The 20,887-nt window shown below is 43.7% G+C and overlaps 1 pseudogene; it reads right to left on the reverse strand.

Annotated features, from left to right (window-relative positions):
• Positions 1-5,183: 5,183 nt before the first annotated feature.
• Positions 5,184-20,639, reverse strand: LOC119469857 (annotated as a pseudogene).
• Between the last annotated feature and the right edge of the window lie 248 nt (positions 20,640-20,887).

Here is a 20,887-nt window from a genome sequence, read left to right on the forward strand (position 1 = left end):
TTTACCAAATATTTAAAAGAATCAACACCAGTTTTACACAGTCTCTTCCAGAAAATAGAAGAGAAAGGAACATGGTATCATTATCCTGATATCAAAACAAAACAAAGACAGCACAAAGGAAAGAAGGAAGGGAGGGAGGAGGTAGGCACAGAGAAAGAACACTGCAGACTTATTTTGCTCAAAGTTTTGATGCAGAAATCTTCAAGACAATCATATTTTGCAATGCATTAAAAGAATAACAGACCACAATCAAGAGGAATTTTGCTTAAATTATCCAAGACTGTTTTAATATTTGAAAAACCAATCAACATATTCCACCTTGTTAACTGAAGAAGAAAAATCATATGATCTTATCAATTGACTTAGGAAAAGGTTTTGACAAAATTCAAAACTGATTTATGATATAAACTCTTAGCAAACTTGGAATAGAGGGTAATTTCCTCTAACTTAATAAAGAGCAGTTGCAAAAACCTACAGTTAGTATCATACTTAATGGTGAAAGAATGAATGCTTTCCCTTTAAGAGCAGGAACAAGGCAAGAATGTTCCCTTTCATCATTTTAATTCAAGATAGTACTAGTTCTAGCCAATGTAATATGAAAAGAAAAGGAAATAAAAAGTATCTAGATCGAAAAAAAAAGAAAGTAAACTATCACTACTTGCACATGGCATAATCACCTATGTAAACAGTCCCATGGAATAAACAAAACATCCTTGATACAAACAGCAAGAGTATCAAGGCTGCAATAAAGAAGATAACACGCATACACAAATCGCATCTCTCTATAGTAACAATAAACAAGAGAAACCAAAATATAAATTGCAATACCATTTATAACTGCTCCAAATACATGAAGTATTAACATATAAGTATAAATCTAACGAAACATACAGGAGAGTATAGTGTGAATTATAAAATTCTGCTGAAAAAAAATCAAAGATCCAGGTAAATGGAGAGACATGCCATATTCAGATATGGGAAGTCTCAACATAAATGCCAGCTTTCCCCAAATTGCAGGTTTAACACAATTCTAAATCTTGGCATTGTTTTTTGTACAATATGCAAACTTATTGTAAGCTTTATATTAAAAGGGAATGGCCCTAGTTTAGCTAAAACAATTTTGAAAAAGACAATTAAATGGAAGAAATCACAGTACCAAATATTAAAGCTCACTCTACAACTACAGTAATCAACTCAGTATGGTGCTGGTGGAGGGATAGACACCTTAATAACTGATGCAGAACAGAGAACCCAAAAATACCCACAGAAATATGCTTAATTAATTTTTGGGAAAGATGCAATGGCAGTTTAGTAAAGGAGTGACAGCCCTTTCAACAAGTGCTGCAGGAACAAGCAGACATTCATAGGCAAAAGATATGAGCTTTGGCCCAACATTCACATTTTTACAAAACATAACTCAAGGATCACAGGCTTAAATGTAAAACAGTAATACTTTCAGGAAAACAAAAACATAAAAGAAAATCTTCAGGACCAGGGACTAGGCAGAGCTCTTAGACTTGACATCAAAATACAATTCATAAAAGAAAAAATTGGGAAATTAGACCTCATCAAAATTAAAAATTTTTTTGCTCTGCAAAAGACTCATTGGGATAGATGAAAAGACAAATTACAGAATGAGAGAAAGTATTTGCAAATCATACATCTGAAAAAGAACTTGTGTCAAGAATAAAGAACTCTCAGAAATCAACATTAAATAAATAAGTAATCAAATTAAAAATGTGCAAATGACATGAACAGGTATTGACCAAGTAAAATATTCTTTGTACATGAAAGGATGGTCAGCAACATTAGCCTTTAGGAAAGTTCAAATTAAAACCACAATGAGATTTCACTACTATTAGAATGGCTTTTTTAAAAGTTATTAACACTAGGCTGGGTGCAGTGGCTCAGGCTTATAATTCCAGAATTTTGGGAGGCTAAGGCAAGCAGATCATTTGAGGTCAGGAGTTTGAGACCAGCTTGCCAACAGGGTGAAACTCCATCTCTACTAAAAATACAAAAAATTGTCAGGCATGGTGGTACATGCCTGCAGGGAGGCTGAGACAGAAGAATTGCTTGAACCCAGGAGGCAAAAGTTGCAGTGAGCTGAGATCACACCACAGCACTCCAGCCTGGGTGATGGAGACTCCAACAAAAAAAAAAAAAAAAAGAAGTGAATAACAGCAAATCCTGACAAGAATGCAGAGAAACCAGAGCAGCCACATTTGCTGGTGAAATGTAAAATGGTACAGCCACTCTGGAAAAAGTTTGGCAGTCCTTATAAAACTGAAAATGGACTTAGCATAGGACCAAGAAAATGCAACCATGGGCATTTATAGTGCAGAAATAAAAACTTGTTTTTAGACAGAATTGTATACACAAATGTTGATAGCAGCTTTATCTGTAATAACCCCAAACTGAAAACTACCCAGATGTTATTTAATGGTGAATGGTTAGATACATTGTGGCACATCCATATTATGGAATACTACCCAGCATCACAAAGAACAAACTACTCATACATGTAGCAACTTGAATGAACCTCAAATAAATTATCAATCTTGAAAAGTAAATCAATCTTAAAAAGGCACATACTATAAGATTCCACATACGTAACATTTGTGAAATAACATAATGAAGAGAAATGCCAGAGGTTAGGGATGGGGTGAAGGACATGTGGACGAGTGAGTCTAAAGTGGTATCACAAGGAAGCTTGTGGTGCAGAGGAAGGTATGCGTCCTGGATGTGGTCCTAGGTACAAGTACATGCTTGATAACATTGCAGACAGCTATATGCATGCATATACAAATGAGCACATTACTACCTCACTGAATATTAGTCAGCTCTGTGGATTGTACCAATGTCAGTTTTCTGTTTTGATACTGTAGTTATCTCAGATGCTAGCCCTGGGGAAGCTGGGTATAGGGCACAAGGAACCTTCCTGTACACTCCTGCACAACTGCCTGTGAATCTATAATTATTTCAAAACAGTGAGCATTTTTAAAAAATTCATATGCTTGTAGGAATTCACTTTTAGTTTCTTTCTTTTTAAAAAAAATATGAACATTTATTTTGGGTTAATATATAAAATGCAATGAAATTCAAATGACATGAAAATACAGAAAATGAAATTTAGTACTGTGAGAATAAATGAAGAAATTACTTCCGATATTTAAATAGTATGTTCTCATAGTTTAGAAAAATGAGGGTACTAACGGCACATTTTGATCCCACACCATAAATATCCCATCAGGACAAATGCCCTCTATACACTCAGATTGAGCTAAAGATTTTACAAGATTATGCTCAGAAAGACCAAAGAAAACTTGATGTTATCTTTAACAAATAATGCAACATTTCCAAAACGGCCATTTTTTGTAACACTTTTTAAAACATAATGAAAAGGCATGGCTCTCACTATTGTCCCAAGAACTATTCCCAGTAAAAAGCAGTACATGTTAATGATCTGATGTCAGGCTTCTAACTAGTCAGGTTTATTCTGTAAGTCATTTCCCCCTAATATCTAGAATTTTTTTTTTCACAGAATGGTAAAAATGTTAACACAGGTCTGTCACACCCATTCAGCAAAGTAGCATGAAGTGACTTGACTTGTCCTGTCACTTGTGCAACAAAGCCTTCTTTAAAAGCTAAATGGGGTACTAGAATTTAACAGCACCCCACCATCAAATTCTAAATATGAATTTAGAATTTAGAATCAAAATTCTAAATATGAAAGACAAAGTAAGCAGCCACCAAATATAGCAATTCTGGCACTAAGTGAGTACCTAAGGACCTGCAAATTTCCTACTTCTGTCCTCCATTGCCATGTCGACACAAACACAGTAGTGTAATGTTTGGCACTTCAAATATGAAAAATTTCAAGGTATCACTTCAGGGTGGGAGGTGATATGGGGTATCGGTATTTTTCTATAGGGAAGGGATACTGTTGACATTTTTGGCAGCACAAGTTTAGTGTTTTGACCTGTGTTCCCCTCACAACTCAGTGTTTCACATTCTACCATCCCCTCCTCCAACCCCTAATCCGAAGAGTACCTCCACTATCTAGAGACACAAAATATAAAATACTCATGTGTCCCACCAATTATCACACATGGTAATTTCACTTCTAGAATGGTAAAATGAACCGAAGACTAGTTATCTACTCTTAAGCATAGAAAAGTTGACATTTTCTTTCTTTTTTCTGTTGGCATTTCTGTTAACACCTATTTACATCAAAGGCTGAAATCCTGGATGGTAAGTTCCCTTTGGGCAGACCTAAACTAAGCACTTTCACCCTTTTAAAAAAGTGTACATGAGATCATCAGGTGGATCCAGTAAAGCATATGACTGGCCCACCTCCAAACAGCAAAGACAAACACATCAAAAAGTGGCTGTGATTCTCTAAAGGCAAAGCCCACTCACAGCTCCCTGGGGGAAAATGGACCTTAGTCTAGTTTCACCTGCATAATTGGAGGCCGAAGAAAATAGGATGTGAATTCCGACATGCTCTGCGTCTGGTTCCACACCATTTGACAGTGAAAAATGCTGAGTGACTGTAAACCCAACAGGAAGAAACATTCAAAATGTTATCACTACAGAAACAAAACCAGCAGGGCCATTTCTGCACACAGGCAGTATTAGGTCTCAGATGCTCCCTTTCTCACCCCTGATAGAGTGGATGCAGGAGCTTTGGGGGCATGGAAGATCCACACACAAAATGAAGGAAATGACAGAGCATTCTCATTTTTGAAAGCTTCTCTCAGATAATATTCCCCCACTGCCTACGAAGACTAAAGGATTTTAAGTACTAATTTACCGTCATAAGGGACTAATACTATTTCTTGGCCTGTCACGTTAGGAGAAAAACCAGCAGACCAGATCTGAAGATAAACCCTCAGAGCTGCTGATGCCTCATTCAGGACTCTTTCCCACAGATTAGAGTAACATTATCATACGGTTTACACAGTAGTGGTGGTTGGGGGGATGGGGACACATAGCCGGGATTGTCACCTAGTCCGGTGAGTAAGGAATACCTAGATACAATTGTTTCTGCCAATGTCATAGACACCTCCCAGGACTTGGAGATGACCTTCTAATTTTACTTCATCCCAACAATGAGCTTTGTAATCTGTGTTCCTGATGCAAAGCAGGAAACAAATATTTGAGCAAGATAATAAAGTCAGTTACAGATTTCTGGGCTCTATGGTGCACAGAGGTTTCCCTCGCCATTTGAAAGCCATGTCCTTGCCCTCTGGAATATCAGATAACTTGATTTCCATTTTCGACATGGCCAACACATCAGCAGAAGTGCTCACAGTGGAAACGAACTGGGTGACGATACTCTTGACAACATATGCGACATCCACAGCAGTTGTTGCTGTCACCAAATAGGAGAAACCTTTCCTAGCATCGCTGCTCTCTCTTGAAGACTTTGTTTTATCTAAACTTCACTGCGGCGGGTAGTCAGAGAAGTCAGGCACTTTGATGTCCGAACAGAAGCAGGGACATTGAGGCCCACGAAGGTGACCAAAGGCCGGTGCGGGTCCTGGTGTTTCAGCGACTTCCGGCTTAGGATGGGCCGCTGCGGGTCCTGCACAGGTGGCTTCGGAGTGGCGGGCACCGTGGCCTGCACCAGGGGCCACAGCGCACCTGCCACTCAGCTGGACGTGGCCAACAGGACGGGCGCGAACGGGCCGAGCAGATGGCGACGGACAACATGGAAATAGCTGCTCCAACCACCAAGCCGGTCACAGGGACGGCCTCCATTTTTAGTTTCTAAAAAATTAAGGGAATTTCAGTTTTGGGGAAAATGGAGTTTCACTGTATGTCCCCCACTAAATCAGAGTACATAAAGAAGCTATTTGGAAGACCTTTAAAATCAAATAACCCCAAAAGAATTAGCAAAAAAAAAAAAACAAAAACAAAAAACAAACAAACAAAAAACAACCGTAATTCAAAGTAAGGCTGAGCACTGAGCTGGCATTGAGTTTTACCATTTCCCTTCTCTGGTGTCTCCCAATCCATCTTCAGGGAGGCCTGAACTTGGAAGCGGACTTGGGTGCAGAGACAGAGGGCTCAGGAGCAGCCGAACTGATCTGGCTGAGGAGCAGGAAACATTCTCCTAGCACGCAGAGAGAGTGCAAGAAACTCTTTTCTCTTTACTCCATTTTGTTTGTGCCTCAGTCCCCTGCAGCCCACTGGCACCTCATTTCCTGATAAGTAGAGCATTGCTCTAAGCAGGTGGGCACACTCCATTGCTTCTTTACTCTTTCTGCCCTTTTATTGCTTGACGCTGGATGTGGGCATGGTCAGGGCAAGCAAGGTGTAGAGTGAAGTAAATAATCCTCTTGCTTGGGCGGTGCTCTGAAAAGGTGAGCTCCTAGGAGCTGGCAAGTACCAGGGAGATCATGGCATGTGAGGAGTTCAGGATGGGGAATTTGAAAAGCTGTTTATGAGCTCCTGGGCTCATCTCTGTGATAGTTAATTCTTTCCTTTCCTTTTTAATGGGCATGTAATAATTGTATATGTTTATGGAATGCAGGGTGATATTTCCATATGTGTATACAATGTGTAAATGATCAAATCAGGGTAATTAACAAAGAAATGAAAATCATTTCTTTGTTTTGTGAACATTCAAAACCCTCTCTCTTAGCTTTCGGAAAATATGCAATAAATTGTTGTTAACCACATTCACTCTACAGTGTTTCAGAACAGAGCTCATTCCTCCTACCTAGCTGTAATTTTGTATGTCACCCAGCCTCTCCATAGCCTTCTCTCCTCCCTACCCTTTCTAGCCTCTAGTACCCACAATTCTACTCTCTACGTTGATGAGTTCAAAATTTTTCTAGCTCCCACATATAAACGAGAACATCTTTCTGTGTCTGACTTATTTTGCTTAACATAATGTCTTCCAGGCTCCTCTATGTTGCCATGAATGACAGGTTGTCATTTTTTATGGCTAAACAATATTCTGTTGTGTGTGCGAGGTGTGTGTGTCTCTGTGTGTGTGTGTTTATGTGTTGATAATGGTGGCATGTATATATATATATATATACATGCCAGGGTGCCCGGAATGTGGGTGGGATTATTCAATCAACTGAAGATCTGAATACAACAAAAAGCCTGAGCAAGAAGGGACTCTTCTTGTCTGAGTCTTTGAGAGGGAACATTGGTCTTTTCCTGTCTTTTTTTTTTTTTTTTTTTTGAGATGGAGTCTCATTCTGTCACCAGGCTAGAATGCAGTTGTGCAATCTCTACCTCTTGGGTTCAAGCAATTCCTCTGCCTCAGCCTCCCAAGTAGCTGGTACTACAGGAGTGTGCCACGACACCCAGCTAACTTTTTGTATTTTAGTAGAGACAGGATTTCACCATGTTGGCCAAGTTGTTCTCTATCTCCTGACCTCGTGATCCACCCACCTCGGCCTCCCAAAGTGCTTGGATTATGGGGCATGAGCCACCGTGCCTGGCCCTGTCTTTCAACTTGAGCTAAAACGTAGGCTCTTCTTGGGTCTTGAGCCTATGACTTTTGGACTGGCACTCCACCATCAGTTCTTCTGGTTCTCAAGCCTTCCAATACAGACTAGAACTACACCATTGGTTCTCCTGAGTCTCCAGCCTGACAACTGGACTTCTCAGCCTCCATAATTGTGTGAGCCGAATTGGTTCTGTTTCTTTCAACAACCCTGACTAATACAGATTTTGGTACAGGGAATGGTTCTAGAGGAACAGAACTTTGAGAATGAGTTTTCTGGGTTTGTTTTGGGGGTTCTGGAATTGGTTCTCTAATCAGATTTCATTTAAAGTTGTTAATAACTTAATTTCCAATAGTAAAGAGAGCACTGGTTGTTCATGGCATAATCTGGCAATAGAGATATACAAATATCCCTGTTGGAGACTCCTAATTAACAGCTTTATAAGAAGCAAGGATCTGGATGACTGTGTATAGGACACTTCAAATATTTTCACCAAACTAATAAATATTAAATGGTTGCTTCTATTGTCACTGGACAAAGTGGGAAAATAAAAGAATGAGCTCAGGAATTCTAATTCCCAACTCAAGTTTCACATAAATGACCTGAAAGCTCCTATGTGTGCCCTCAAGTAGATCCTAAGCCCAGGTAGCCCCTCAGTTGAGATTGCTGAAAATCAAACTCAGAATCTCACCCTGTGGCTAGCTGAATTATAATGCAGGTTTAACTCCCAGGCTTGCATGGTGTTAGGACATAGATTGGGAAGGATTGAAGTTCCAAAATTTGGGTAGGGATGAGTATGTGGGAAGATCCCAGTGAAACTGAGGACATTGAGCCCTTATATTATGATGTTTCTTCTTTGCCAGGGTAAGAGGTCTCCCTAGCCCCAGTGGGAGTCAACTTCCTAACCCCACCTGGGAGATTAACCCTGCATTGCCTGAGGAAGTGGTAATGGACCTCCCTGAGGCAGTAGCAATGCAAGAAAATGCTGAATCTCCTCAGCACCCATCTCTGTCACCCCTATTTACTTCTAGACCTATACATAAATTCAAGTCCCAGCAGGCCCATAAAGGTGTGGTACAAGTGTGACCCAAAAGGAGGTACATTATACTCCAAAAGAACTGTTTGAATGTCCTAATTTACTCAGATGGAAATCCAGGGGATGTGTGTGGGAATGGTTGCTAAGAGTTTGGGATAATGGTGGAAGAAATGTAAAGTCAGATCAGGATAAATTTATGCTCACTAAGGAGAGATACTGTATAATGTTGCAGCTTGAGGGAGTTAGAATGAGCTCTAACAATTTGTTTGGTGGTTGGCTGAAACAAGGACTAAAAGGTGACTTACAGTGAAGGAGTTGGAAATGCTGGGACTTCCTTAATTTAATGCAAGGTAAAGGATTCAAAGGCTAAAGGAAACTGGAATGTTAGAAGGGATTTATCTTTTTCTGAGACCCAGGCTAGAGAGCAGTGACACAATCACAGCTTACTGCATCTTTGACCTCCCAGACCCAAATGGTTCTCCTGCCTCAGCCTCCTGAGTAGTTGGGACTATAGGCATTTGCCATCACACTGGCTAATTAAAAAAATATATATTTTTTATAGCCCAGGCTGGTCTCAAACTTCTGGGCTCAAGAGATCCTGTGTCACGGCCTCCCAAACTGCTGGGATTATACGTGTCAGCCATCACACCCAGCTTGGGTTTGTCATTTAAAAACTACTCACCCACACTGGGAGGGCCCAGAAGACACACCTTTCACCATGACTATGAGAAATTTGTGAGGGGAGCTCCAGTGTCTTTGAAGAGTTCCGTGATCACTCTTCTCTGTAGACCAGACATGGGAACTAATTCACTGAATGAGGAAACCTGAATGTGTTGGAAGTAATTGGATCCCATGGTGTCAGGAGCAAGTGGCAGCACTCAATCACCAAAGGCAAGATGGGTGTGGTTGCTGTGATGGACAGTAGAGGCAAAGCAGCAGAGAGAATGTTCTGACTTACGTAGACCTATGCCATTTCCTCATTGATCATGGTGGTCCTAGAAGTGAAACAGACAGGAAGCCTATGAATTCTTACTTGATCTATGTAAACAGGAAAGCTCTAGGTTAAGTGAACAAAGATCTAACCTGAATCAAGGAAATCAGTCATGGCTTCTCAACCAATTCTTGGACTTGAACAACTTTGCAGACCCAGAACCTCTTGAATGAGGGGGAGACTCTCTTAGTCCACTCAGGCCTTAGGCAGGGTAATTTCTACAAAACAGAAATTTCCTTCTCACAGTTCTGGAGGCTGGAAAATCCAAGATCAAGGTACTAGCAGCTTCTGTGTTTGGTGAAGGCTCACTTTCTGCTTCTCAGATGGCGCTTCTTGCTGTGTTCTCACATGGCAAAAGGGGCAAGTCAGCTCTGTTCAATCTCTTTTATAGGGGCACTAATCCTAGTCATGAAGGCAGAGACCCCATGCCTCAGTCACCTCCAGCAGGCTCCATCTCTTAATACTATTGCACTTCAGGTTTGGTTTCAACATATAAATCCAAGGAGAAACCAATATTCAGGCCATAGCAGAGTCCAAGTCCCCTTGAAGAAGAACCCAGAACATTGCCGAAAATCTATATTGTTAGCCTTTCTTCCAGCCTTCCCCAAAGGGATCTGTGGCCTTTTACCAGGGTAACTGTGCACTGGAGGAAAGGAAATAATCAGATACTTTGGGGACTGCTGTTCTCTGAACTGACCCAAAATGTCACTGTGGTCGACCAGATAAAATAGGGGCTTAGGAATGTCAGGTGACCAATGGAGTTTTCACTCAGGCTTGTCTCACGGTGGGCAAGCCCACCTTGTGGGGTCACTGCACCAGTTTTGAATACATCATCAGAAAAGACATGCTCAGCAACTGGCGGCTTCCCCACCATGGGTTCCTATATAGTGAGGACTGTTATGGTTGGGAAAGCCAAATGGAGCCTCTATAATGGCCTCTACCTAGGAAAATAGTAAACCAAAAGCAAAACTGCATTCCCGAAGGGATCTGAGAGATAAATGACACCATCAGTGACTTGAAAGACACAGGGGTGCTGATTCCCACATACTGAATCCTCCACATCCTCCATCAACTCGCCTATTTGGCCTGTGCAGACAGATGGATCTTGGAGAATGACAGTGGACTCTCGTAAGCTTAACCCAAGAATAACTTCAATGGCAGCTGCTGTACCAAATGTGGTAATTGTTTGAGCAAATTAACATATCCCCTGGTACTGGTATGCCGGTATTGAGCTGATAAGTTCGTTTTTCTCCATTCCTGTGAATGAGACTCACCAGAAGCAGTTTGCTTTCAGCTGGCAAGGCCAGCAACCCTCCACCCTCAGTGCCCAACCTCTGCCTTTGGTGCCCTCCCTCAGGGGTCTATTGATGCTCCACCCCATGTCATCATGTCGTCCTCGCAGATCTTGATTGCCTTTCCCTTCCAAGGAACAGCACAGGGGTCCATTGCATTAATGACACCATTCTGACTAGACCCAGAGAACAAGAAGTAGAAACTCTAAATTACTGGTAAGACATATGTATGTCAGAGGATGGAAAATAAATTTGGCAAAAGTAGGTCAGACACAGTGGCTCACACCTACAATCCCAGCATTTCAGGAGACTGAGGCGGGAGTATCATTTGAGGCCGGGAGTTCAAGACCAGCTTGGGCAACATAGAAAGACCCCATCATTTCTTTGTTGTTGTTGTTGTTGTTTTGTTCGAGACAGAGTCTTGCTCTGTAGCTCAGGCTGGAGTGCAGTGGTGTGATCTTGGCTCATTGCAACCTCTGCCTCCTGGGTCCTGGTTCAAGCAATTCTTCTACCTCAGCCTCCTGAGTAGCCAGGATTACAGGAATGCAAAGACCCCATTTCTACAAAATAAAATAAAATAAAATAAAATAAAATAAAATAAATAAAATAGTTGGGCGCAGTGGTAAGCACCTGTGGTCCCAGCTGCTTGGGAGGCAGAAGCAGGAGAATTCTTTGAGCCCAGGAGTTCAAGGCTGTAATAAGCTACGATTGTACCACTGCACTCTAGCCTGGGCAACAGAGCAAGACCCTGTCTTTCAAAAAGAAGGAATTGGCAAAAACTCAGGGGCCTTGCCTCAGTGAAGTTCCTAGGAGTCTGGCAGTGTGGGGCCTACTGAAACTTACCCTCTAAGAGGAAAGGGTGAGTTGTTGCATCTGGCTCTCCCTACAACCAAGAAAGAGACATAGCGCCTAGTGAACCTATTTGGAGTTTTGAGGAAGCATATTCCTCATTTCGGTGTATTGCTCCAGCTCATGTAACAACTAACCTGAAAGGCTGCTGGTGTTGAGTGGGGCCCAGAGCAAGAGAAGGCTGTGCAGCAGGTCCATGTGGCCATGTGTGCTGCTCTGCAACAGGGCCATGTGACCCAGAAGATCCAATGGCGCTCAGAGCATCAGTGGCAGATAAGTTTGGAGCCTTTGGCAGGCCCCTATAAGTGAGTCACAGCTCAGGCCCTTAAGATTTTGGTGCACAGCCCTGCCATCCTCTGCAGATAACTATTTTCCTTTTGAGAAACATCTCTTCGTCTGCGCCTGGGCTGAACACTTAACTGGGGATCACAAAGTTCCCATGTGACCTGAGCTGCCCAGCATGAACTGAGTTTTGTCTGACCCACCAAGCATAAGCTAGGCATCCATGGCAGGACTCCATCATCAGAAGAAAGAGGCCTGCATAAGCAGATCCCAGCAGGCCCTGAAGATACAAGTCAGTTACATGAAGAAGTGGTCCAAATGCCCATGGTCCCTGCTCCTGGTACACTGTCTTCTCTGCCCGCCTGCACAGATGGCCTTATGGGGAGTTCCCTAGGATCAGATGACAGAGGAAGAGAAGGCTCAGGCCTGGATTATAGATGGTTCTGTGTGATACCCAGGTATCACCTGAAAGTAGACAGCTGCAGTGTAACAACCCCTTTCTAGGACATCCCTTAAGGGCAAAGGTGAAGAGCAACCCTCCCTGTGGGCAGAGCTCAGGGCAGTGAACGTGATTGTGCACTTTGATTGGAAGGAGAAATGGCCAGATGTGAGACCAATCATGGGCTATGGCCAATAATTTGACCAGCTGGTTAGGGACTTGCTGGGAACATGATAGGCAGATGGGTGACAGAGAAGCCTGGGGAAGAGGTATGTGGGTAGACCTCACTGAAGGGCAGAAAATGTATGTCCTGTGTGAATGCTCATTGAAGGGTGACCTCAGCAGATCAGGACATTAGTAACAGGTAGATAAGATGACCCATTATGTAGATGTCAGTCTCTTTCCCCAGCCACCCCTGTCTTCACCCCGGGGTCTCAAAAACAAAGTGGCCATAGTCATACGGATGAGGTTATGCATGGGCTCAGGATCATGGACTCACACTCACCAAGGCCAACCTCTCTGCAGCCACCACTGTGTCCAGTCTACCAGCAGCAGGGACCAACACTGAGTTCCCAGTATAATACCATCCCCCAGAGTGACCAGCCAGCCACCCAGTGACAGGTTGATCACCTATGACATTTCCCACCATGGAAGGGGCAGTATTTGTTCTAAGTGGAATACACACTACGCGTATGGATTTGCCCTTCCTGACTGCAGTGCTTCTGCTGAAACTACTACCTGTGGGTTTATGGAATGCCTTCTCCACTGTCATGTAATCCATGCAGCACTTCTTCTGGCTAAAGAACTCACATCACAGCAAAAGAAATGCCGTGATGGCCCAATGCTCATGGAATTCACTGGCCTTCCAGGCTCCCACTGTCCTGAGGCAGCTGGCCTGACAGATGGTGGAATAATGGCCTTTGGAGGAGTCAGTGACAGTGCAGCTCGGTGGCAGTGCCTTTCAGGGCTGGGACAAGGTTCCCAGAAGGCTAGATGTGCTCAGAACCTGTGTCCAATATGTGGTGCTATTTATCCCATAGCCAGGACTCACAGGTCCAGGAATTATGGAGTGGAAACCAATGTAGCAGCACTCACCATCACCTCTAGTGACCCACTAGCAAAAGCTTTGCTCCTTGTCCCCACCACCTTATGCTCTGCTGGCCTAGAGGTCTTAGTTCCAGAGGGAGGAATGCTGCCGCCAGGGGACACAACGATGATGCATTGCCCTGGAAGTTTAGGCTGCCACCTGGTGGCGTCAAGCTCCTCATGTCTCTGGATCACCAGGCAAAGAAGGAGTTATTACGCTGGTGGGGGTGGCTGACCCAGACCGCCAAATTGAAACGGCACTGCAGCTTCGCAATAGACTGGGGAAAAGCATGTCTGGGATACAGGAGGGCCGTTGGGGCATGCGCTGTGATTAAGATCAATGGAAAAGCACAGCAACCCAATCCAGGTAGGATTAGTAATGATCCAGAAACTTTGGGAATGAAGGTTCCCCACCAGGTGAAAAACTGCAACCAGTGGAGGCTTCCTGAAGGCAAAGGGAATACAGACTGTGGAGTGCAAGAAGGTAGTTATAGGACCATGTGACCACTGACAGAAACCAGGACTGGAATTGTCATCAATGTTTTCTCCTTATTTGGTATGAGAGTGTGTGTGTGTGTGTGTGTAAAGCTTTGGAAGAAAACATAGGAAGAAATCTTCATAATTCAAGGTTAGGGAAAGAGTTCTCAGACATGACGTCAAATGCACGTAAAAGCAAAAATTCATTAATTAGACTTGATCAAAATAAAAAATATAGCAAAAGACAATGAAAAGACAGCTATAGGCTGGGATAGAATATCTGCAAACCGCACATCCAACAAAGAAAGTATTCAACACATATAAAGAACTCTGGAAATCAATAATTAGAGAACCATCCAAATAAAAGTGGGTAAAAGACTCGGACCCTCACCAAAGAGTACGCTCTATGTGGAAGACAGTAAGCCTATGAGAGACCATCAACAGTAGTCATTAGGGAAATGCAAATCAAAACCATAGTGAGGTGCCCCTGGAAAGCCGTTTCACAGCTCTGTTAAATCACATAGCCCAGCAGTCCCACAGCTATTTTCCCTGGAGTAAGAAAAAACTGTGTTCACATGAAAACCTTTACACAAATGCTTATAGCAACTCTATCCATAATCATCCAAATCTGGACACAATCACACGTCCTCCCATGGATGAAGGAGTAACCACCTGTGTCTCCTTGTGCAGGCAACACCATTTCACTATTAAAAGGAACACGCCACTGACACATAGAGCAATTGGGATGGATCTCAAAAACATGATTCTTAGTAAAGCAGCCAGTGACAAAGATCCCATGTTCCGTGTCTCCAGTCAAGGTAACAGTGTGACAGGGATGGAAGGCGCATCACCAGTCAGCAGAGTTGGGTGGGGAGGGCTGGATTCTAGCAAGAGGGGTGCTGCTCCTCAACGTCCTGACTGCGGAAACTCACACTTGTGAGAATTCTCAGACCTAAACACATCTTTAAAATGGGACCAGATGGAGAAATAAAATTAACATTTTTTGTCATCTATTTCACATCAGTCACCACAGGTACAGTAGTGACCCTTGAACAACACAACTCTGAACTACATGGGTCAATCTATATACAGATCTTTTTTCTTTTTTTTTTTCTTCCTTTTCCTTATTTTTTTATTTATTTAGTGTTTTCAGTCAAAGTCTCACTCTGCTGCCCAGGCTGCAGTGTGATGGCGTGATCTCTCTGCCTCCCAAGTTCAAGCAATTCTCCTGCCTCAGCCTCCAGAGTAGCTGAGATTACAGGTGCTTCCCACCATTCCCTCCTAATTCTTCTTTTTTTTTTTTTTTTTTTTTTTTTTTTTTTTTTTTTTTTTTTTTTTTTTTTTTTTTTTTTTTTTTTTTTTTTTTTTTTTTTTTTGTATTTTTAGTAGAGACGGGGTTTTGCCATGTTAGCCAGGCTGGTCTCGAACCCCTGACCTCAGGTGATCCACCCACCTCAGCCTCCCAAAGTGCTGGGATTATAGGCATGAGCCACCATGCCCAGCTGATTTTTTTCTTAGAAATATTTTTAATGAAATCTTAGACAGACACAGGGTCTCACTATGTTGTTCAAGCTGGTCTCGAACTCTGACACTCAAGTAACCCTCCCACCTTGGCCTCCCAAATTGCTGGGATCACAGGCATGAACCACCACACCTGGCCCAGGTTGTTTTCAATAAATAGAACATTTTTCAGAGATTTGCAACCATTTGAAGAAACTTGCAGGTGAACCTTGTAGCCTAGAAATATTGAAAACGGTAAGAAAAAGGTATGTCATGAATGCATAAAATATATGTAGATACTAGCCTATTTTTATCATTTACTACCATAAAATATACATAAATCTATTATAAACAGTTAAAATTTAACAAAAGCTATGCACACCAACAGAGTACATGGTGCCATCAAAAAAAAGAAACATCAATGTAAAGATACAGTATTAAGTCATGACTGCATAGATTAATGGGAGCGCACTGTACTACTGGAGTAATTCTGCCACCACTCCTGCTGCTATTGCAGTGAGCTCGTGTCGAGAGTGTCCTCTTCAACAGCCATGTGACACTAGCCATCTCTGCATGAGCACCTGTCTCTCCTGTAGATTGTGTATCACAGTGAAAAGTGATCTCTTGTGGTTCTCATGTATTTTTCATGTTTAGTGCAACACTGTAAACCTGAAGAACTCAATGGGATGCATATGAAGTGCCACTGGTGATGCTGGAAGTGATCCCAAGAAGCAGAGAAAAGTCTTGGCAGTACAAGCAAACGGTGGATTGATTGACATGTGCTGTAGACGGAGGCCTGCAGCTGCAGTTGCCCACCATTTCGAGATAAATGATCCAGCCTAAGAACACTTATAAAAAAAGAAAAGGAAATTTTCAATGTCGTCACTGCAGCCATGCCAGCAGATGTGAAACCTGGCTCTTTTTGCCAAATACCTTTTTATGTAGTCTTGAAAATGCAGCTTTTGTTTGGATGTAGTAGCTCATGCCTGTAATCCCAGCACTTTGAGAGGCCAAGGCAGGAGGATCACTTGTGCCTAGGAGGCGAAGGTTGCAATAAGCCAAGATCACACCACTGCACTCTAGCTGGGAGTGAGGCCTTGTCTGAGGAAAAAAAAAAAAAAAGAAAGAAAAAAAAGAAGAAAGAAGGAAGAAAATAGAGAAAGTGCAGCTTTTATGTGGATACAGGATATCTATAAGAAAAACATATCTATAGACTCTAATATGATTCAAGAAAAACTGATGTCATTGTATGACAACTTAAAGCAAAAGGATGGTGGAGGATGATGACTTAAAATTATGAGATTTACAATTTTGGAGAGGCTGAAGTACAGTGGCACAATCATGACTCACTGCAGCCTTGACCTCCAGGCCTCAAGCGATCACCCACCTCAGCCTCCCAAGTAGCTGGAACTGCAGGTGTGTGCCACTGTGCCTGGGTAATTTTCAAACTTGTTTTGTAGAGACAGGGGTCCCACTATGTCACCCAACTGGCCTCAAACTCTTGAGCTCAAGCAGTTCTCCCACCTCAACAATCTAAGGTGCAGAGAAGACAAGAATGACCCACTGTGCCAGGCCAGGAGCCTTATTTTATTTTATTTGTATTTAGTTATTTATTTAGACAGAGTCTAGCTCTGTCATCCAGGCTGCAGTGCACTGGTGCAATCTCAGTTCACTGAAACCTCTGCCTCCCAGATTAAAGTGATTTTTCTGCCTCAGTCACCTAATTAGCTGGGACCACAGGCACATGCCATAATGGCCAGGCTGGGCTCAAATTCCCAAGTGATCCACCTGCCTCAGCCTCCCAAAGTGCTGGAATTACAGGCATGAGCTATTGCACCAGCCCAAGAGCCTGATTTCTTAGAAGGGTTGCCGCCTGCAGGCTGGCCGTCTTGACAGGCTGTGAAGTGTAGCCTCCAGCAACGACCAAAAGCAGGCACTTCCAGGGACAGAAAGGTGAGACAGAAAGTTATGCTGAAACGGTTGGCTAAATGTACATATTCAACAACTTATAGGACAATCTATGAATATTCAGGAAGGGGTGATACACACCCATTTTCCATGTTACATATGTCCCATGTTCATTTTGGGGTGGAGACAACATTTAAATGCATTAAAATTGGGCCCTATATGTCAAAAAGTAAAGCAGAGGGTTTGAAGGCACACAGTGCACAGCCTTCCTACCAGAGAAAACTGTGCCAGATTTACAACAGAGACAATCAAGGAAATTATGAAAGAGAGTGTGCCTATGGCAAAACAGGTGGGGAATGGAGGCTTTCAGGACATGGATCTGGAGAAAGAGCGAATAGACATCACCCCAGAGGAATTAACAGAAGACCACTCAATGGTGATGAGCGCTTTCGAATCAGTGCCAGATCATGAGGAAGAGGATGTAGAAGCAGTGCCAGAAAACGAGTTGACATTTGACAATCTGGCAGAATTGTTCCGATTATTTGAGACTGCTTGTGACTTCTTTTACCACATGGACCCTTCTGTGATGAGCACTGAAACTAAAGCAAATGGTGGAAGAAGGATTGGTACCATGTAGAAACATTTTTAGACATAAAAAAGCAAAAATGTCAGAGAGAAATTATGATAAATTTCCATACAGTTACACTTAAGTGTGCGTGCCTCTCCTGCCTCCCTTCTTACCTTTTCTGCCTCAACCATCCCTGAGAGAGCAGGACCAACCTCTTCTCTTCTTCAGCCTACTCAATGTGAAGATGATATAGATGAAAACCTTTATGATGACCCACTTCCATTTAGTGAATAGTGAATACATTCTCTTCCTTATGATTTTATTAGCTTACTTCACTGTAAGAATATAATATACAATACAAATCACATAAAAACTAAATCACATAAAAACAAATCACATAAAAACACTAAATATGTTAATTTAGTGTTTATGTTATTGGTAAGGCTTCTGGTCAACAGTAGGCTATTAACAAAAGTTGTGGGGAGTTGAAAGTGCTATGTGGACTTTTGACTGTGTGGGAGGTTGGCACCCCATCCCCTTCATAGGAACTGTAGTTTCATTAAATTCTCACGTGCTGCGAGATTGGTTTATTATCTCCATTTTACAGATAAGAAACTTGAAACCCAAGAGTCCTCATAAGTTGCCCAGTCTTTTGCCACTGGTGAGTGGCAGAAACTGGAGTCCCCACCGAAACTATCCCTGACCTTAGCACAGAATGCCAAGTGTGCGTGCAGCAGTGGGAGACACCAGGAGATGGAGGCTGCCCTCTGTGTTGAGGCCACTTACATATCTGGCTTCTGTGCAACACCCTTGCTTAGCTCCACCAGCTTGGTTTTGGTTAAATGCACCACAGCAGGATCATGTGGACTTCTTGAGCACTGGTTTACATCTATGGGTTGGACTTGGTGACCTCTTTGAGGTGTGTGGAGATACTAAACTAGTAGAAAAAGTGCTGAACAGGCTGGGACCAGTGGCTCGCCCCTGTAATCCCAGCCCTTTGGGAGCCCAATGCAGGATGATCACTTGAGGCCAGCCTGAGCAACATAGTGACATTGCCCCCCCCCAAAATTAAAAATTTTTAAAATGCTGAACAAAGACCCACCTGTGTTCAATATTGGCTCCTCCCTGAATAATGCACCCATTCCCAAGTGTAGGTGTTGACCCTTGGGAGTACATCTTAAGCCCAGGCAGCACATCAACCGGAGTTCCAGGCAGTTCCCCAGCTACCACCTCAGATGTCTCTACCTGGCTGTCCCACAGGTGCCCATCATTCAACCTGGCATCCTAGCCAGACACCTGGGGGCTGGGCCCTGGGGTACTCCCCAAAGATCCATTGTTCTTCACAACCCCCAGACCCACTACCGCTCCACTGTTACCTCTCAGAGCTTTAGCACTCGCCACTTCTCCATCTCTGCACCTCCTTCCCCTGAACTCCCTGCAAACTATCTCCACCCAGTAGCAAAGGGGCTTTCTAAAAAATGGAAATTTGGCCATGCTATCCCAGCTAAATGTTCTCCCAGGCTTCCTGGTGCCTTGGGATGAAGATAGCATCTTAAGGTGGCCTCATCCCCTGCCTCTCTATTTTCCTCCCCAGCTTCTAGGACTCTCTGCCCCTGTCCTGGCTCCAGCCACGCTGGCTGGCAGGCTCACGCTGCCCTGTGTCACAGGCCTTTCCACGTAACATTCCTGTGCTCGACATACTCTTCTGCTTCCCCAACTCCCAGCATTTGGCAGTTAACCAACTTCTGGTCATGGCTGAAGCATCACTTGCCTTCCCTAAGGACGCCTTCCCCAACTTCCCACGCCATGTCTAGGGCGGTGCTGCCTCTCCGGGACCACCGCCACATGGGGCCATTGAACCCTTGAAATGTGCATCTGCTGCCGAGAACTGGAAATTTTTAATTTTAATTAATATGAATTTCAAATGGGTTCAGTTACCTTTGAAACAAGGGGATATACATCTATTTTTTCAACCGTGAATTCTGTGAAATCTAAATATAGATTATTCCCCACAAATTTAGATCTAAATTGAGAGGTGCTATAAGAGTACCACACACCGAATTTCAAAGACTTAGCACAAAACAGGAATTTCAAGTAGTTCAATAATCATTTTGTTATATTGATTCCATGTTGTGATGATATTTTAGGTATACTGGCTTTATTGATTGATAGACAGGGTCTCGCTCTGTCCTCCAGGCTGGAGAACTCCTGGGCTTAGGTTATCCTCCTGCTTCAGCTTCACGAGTTGCTGGGACCACAAGGCGAGCACCACCACTCCTGGCTTTTTGTTTTGTTTTGTTTTGTTTTATTAAGAAACGGGGTCTTGCCATGTTGACCAGGTTGCTCTGGAAATCCTGGGCTCAAGCGGTTCCTTCTATCTCGGTCTTCCAAGTAGCCTGGATTACAGGCGTGAGACACCCTGCCTGGTGGGGTATTCCGGCTTTAAACGAGAAAAATGTTCTCAACATTGACCTGCCCACGTTGGCACGTGGGGTATGGCACGGAGGGACCAGCCCCGCCCGAGATCCTTTCGGCAGCAGGTGAAGTAGCTGCAGCGCGTTCTTTAACGTTCCCAGAACCACCGATCCTCTGTGAAGCGCGCGGTTTTGTGCGGGCCCCCTCGCGCCCGGCAGCCCGCGGCTCAGGGTAACGCCCAGCCCGGGACGCTGCAGGGGCTTCTCTCTGGGTCCCGCCTCCTGTGCGTCTCCGGGCGCCGCGCGACAGTCGGGGGTCCTGCATGGCGTGGGAAGCCACGCTGTGGGCGCCTCTGGAGGATGTGGTTCTCCAGCCCTTCCCGTGCCTGAGCAGGACCGAGGCTGAGTTTCTTCCCGTGGGTGGAAGAAGTTGGGCGGGGACTGGCGCCAGCCATGGATGCGAGTCCCTGGGCGCAGGCACAGCGCGGGGTTGAGGGGCGCAGGCACAGAGCGGGACCGAGGGCGCAGGGCCAGGAGCGCGGATCCCAGGCGCCCTCACCGCACTGGGTTATG

The sequence above is a fragment of the Cebus imitator genome, unplaced genomic scaffold (assembly GCF_001604975.1).
Source record: "Cebus imitator isolate Cc_AM_T3 unplaced genomic scaffold, Cebus_imitator-1.0 Scaffold910, whole genome shotgun sequence".
In the NCBI taxonomy this organism is placed as follows: domain Eukaryota; kingdom Metazoa; phylum Chordata; class Mammalia; order Primates; family Cebidae; genus Cebus; species Cebus imitator.